General features: G+C 30.1%; 1 long non-coding RNA gene across 1 annotated transcript; it reads left to right on the forward strand.

Moving 5' to 3' along the window:
- The first annotated feature begins 2,649 nt into the window (after positions 1–2,649).
- Positions 2,650–3,299, forward strand: LOC112685646. Its single transcript, XR_003148822.1, has 3 exons — positions 2,650–2,810; positions 2,905–2,964; positions 3,041–3,299. It is a non-coding gene; the product is annotated as an uncharacterized LOC112685646 (long non-coding RNA).
- Positions 3,300–3,800: the final 501 nt, after the last annotated feature.

A 3,800-nucleotide genomic window follows, 5' to 3' on the forward strand; every position in this document is an offset into this window, starting at 1 on the left:
TGGCGACGGCAATCGTAATGAAGCAAATAAGACATATGGGCTTCAATGCTTTGCTTTCAGTAAAGCAATATTGCATCTCCCATTCTTCGTGAAATGTCCGAGAACAGTCTTTCAATTTCGACGTAATTGGTTTGCTGAGAGCCATTCTGGCTTAAAATTAACAAGTAAAAACACAGAATAAACGCAATTATTACAAAATAATTTAATATTTATTAAGTTATACGTATTATTTTTACGACCGTAGCAAAAGGCGGGTGTGGAGCGACTGATTATGGTCGCTATTTGTACAATATTTCGAATAATAATTTATTATCTTAACTCGCCGATATACGACGACTACGTTGACGGACGGTCACGATAATCTATAAACATAAAAATAATACCGATTAACATCGCGACAAATGCGGGTTCGGGTAAAACGCATCCGGTCGTCACAAGAAAACCCGATAACATTGCTGTGTGAAATGGTCCTAGTGCTAATTTGATACACACACGTATATATACAACAAAATTTAAACTTAAAAGAAATATTAATAATAATTTAAAATGTCATAGACTATAGAGTATAGATGTTGGCGGGCAAATCCAAAAGCGTTGACAGGCCTGGGTTTGGGCACCCTTGGTATACACCTTTACGTGTAACGAGATCCATATCTCTAGGTATGAATGCTTTTACGATTTCTCTGAACTTCATGAACGCAGGTGTTATTAAATTGTCTGCAAGTGTTGATAGTTTTGAAGGCATGAAACGGCAAGAGTCTATAAACCGTATTGTGAACTTGTCGGAAACGTCTTTGGAAAATGAAATAAACTTTTCTTCAGTGTCCGATATAACGGTGATCGGATTATCATCGTAACCGAGTTCCGTTATAATAAAATGAGCGTCGTAATTTGATAAGTTATGCATGAAACATGGTACAAAGTTGAGTGTTTTTAACTTCAAGTTGCATGTGTTGCATAATGCATGCCTGAATTTCCCTGATAAATGGCAGTGATCTGCTACTTTATGGTTTTTATTGAAAAAATACACTTACATAAATCGCAAGTAATTTTCATTACATGTGTTCTTTGTTCTTCTTCGTTCATTATTATAGGATTATTTGTTTTACGCAAATCTTCAACTTTTCTTGCAACCTCGGTAACTTCTTTAATGAGTCTTTTGGCTACGTCTAGGTGTGATTCATTGCCACGGAAAATAATCGGTTTTTGTGGTATATTGAACTTTTCTAACAGATCTATCAGTTTTCTGTAGTCTTTACGAATATCCCATAGCTCATTGGTTCGTGCTTTTGAATAGCTAACGTTTTTTTGCTTTTGTTTTCCTTACATTTTACTAAAAGTGCTTCAAAGTTTGTGTAAATAACAATCGGATGACGTTGAGTCTTACTCCGCCCATCGAAATCTAACACTGTCCCGGGCGCAGGCATCTGAGATAAAATTGGTTTATGTGATCCGCATATTAATTTATGTTCATCAAGTGCTTCCTGTCCACTTAATTTAAATGTATGAGTCCTATCATCAAAAGATATGAATCATCTCTTGCAGAAAATAATTTTTTCTTTATGATCAGTTTTTTGTGTACGTATAAGTCTTGATGAGTTTGAAATAAACGTATGATGTGATTTATTACCCTCACATAATAAAAGCAGATCATAATGATTTGATTTTTCCTCATTCACAACTTTTAATGGGTAAATAATCTGATTTTTCTTATTTTGTTTCATACCATACACGTTTATTGAAACATTCAAGTTATTTCATCTTTACACTCTCTTCTCTCTTTTCCTAAATTAGTGTCCATTGCTTAGTAATTCCTTTCGCTGTATATTAACTTTCATTATCTTAACCTTATTCTATGGAAATAACTCTTATTCCTCACTAAATATTCTACAATAGAACGTTAGAAGTATCTCTGTACGATACACTTCTTTTCAAAGTATTCTTGCTCATAATAAATGCTCTATCGCGATATTATATAAAACATGATTACTTCCTTCTCGCTCATTTAGTGTTCTACAATTTCATATTTTTATAATATTATAAAAAATATATATAAGGTATGGAATAATTATTATATTATTTTATTATTATTATTATAAATACAAATTAAGAGATAATTATAATAAAAAGGTAAACATCTTTTTTTTTTTTAAAATTCATCAATAATTTCTTTAGTTGTTATTAAGTAGTTTTTATTTATTGATAACATCGCTAAAACTTACCCCCCCCCCCCCCCCACAATACACCACTGGTTGCGCCATTTTATGATGAGTTACATAACTTGTTTGGAGGGACTTAAATTATTGCAAGCAAGGTTAGCACTTGGGGAGTTACCCGTTTCCGGCAAAATAATATTGACCGTTTCCGCTATAGCTCTTTTCCGTCAAAAACGAAAAAGGTACGATTTCCGTTTCCGCCAAAAAAAGTTTGGAAACCATTGGTTTTAATTTTAAAGCAATATTGAATATATGCTGTGGTATGTATAAAAGACAAAAACATTTTTAATGTATACACCGATAACATTCGACAATGGAAGGAAGCATACTCTGTATTATAGTTTATTTATAATTCGCACACAGTAATTATCTAATGAATGTTAAATTTTTTTTAGTATTTCGATTCAGTATCTGTTCTGTTTGTCATCAGACTAACAAAACTTAATACCGTTCTTAAAATGGAATTTTTTGTAAGCAAAAGAGGTAAAACAATGTTGCTTTTTGATGGTTTTAAATATGTTTTTAGTTAGATGTTACATGAAAAATTGCCTGGCTAATATTTTGAAAAAAAAAAAGTAATACTTAAAACAAAAGGTACGTTTTCTATTTACGAGTAAAATAAATATATTTATTTATTTAATTATTTATTTATTTATGAAAAATGAAATTAATCTATCCTTTATTATAGGTGATCATGGATACAATTGTTCATTCAAAAATATAGATGGTCAAAAATTACCAATGACATGTAAGCAGATTTATCTACTTGTATTAAAATGTATAATGATAAGAATAAGTAAAAATTATATATGGTTCCCAAATAGTAATTGGCGGAAATGTCTTTTCACAAAAATACATTTTGGCGGAAACGAGAATCATACCTTTTTTGTTTTCGGCAGAAAAGGGCTACCTATGCGTAAATCAGGGAACCGGATTTTTGGCGGAAACGGGACATGCCCGGTTTTAATAATTAACATTACTAACCAATTCTGTTCATCCATTATCCTTATAACGAATTTATTTCGACTTGTCTTCTTACCATATACTGTTATTTGGAGTGATTAAAAAATATGAACTATGGTATACGGAGGTATTGATTACCTATATGCTTATTATTATAATACCTATATTATGCGATATGTATATTTAAGTTCGTTATATAGATTATACATTATGATAGAAAATGATATAACAATAATGTAAATTTTACCATATCGTCATAAATAGTTATAAATTAATCATTTAAAATAGTTTTATAAATTACCAGAGTGATTTTCAGTTCGATTTTGAATTGAAGTATCTGTTACTTAGTTAAATAATGATTATATTTTAATATTTTAATCATTTAAACATAAAATTTCTCTTTTCACTTTGATATAATTGCGATTATTTTATAGAGAAACTATGGGTAGAAAATAAATCAATGAGACAATAAAATAATTTATCTCATTAAATAAGAAGTTACTTTAAAAAAAAAGTAACTCGTTATGTATCTTAGTTAAAAGTATTTTAATTTTAACTTTTTAACTCGTTAATGTCCAGCTTTGGAAATCGAATAAAAATTGTAACACACTATCTTACATT

Source organism: Sipha flava, unplaced genomic scaffold (genome assembly GCF_003268045.1).
Source record: "Sipha flava isolate LNK unplaced genomic scaffold, YSA_version1 285_pilon_pilon, whole genome shotgun sequence".
NCBI lineage: Eukaryota > Metazoa > Arthropoda > Insecta > Hemiptera > Aphididae > Sipha > Sipha flava.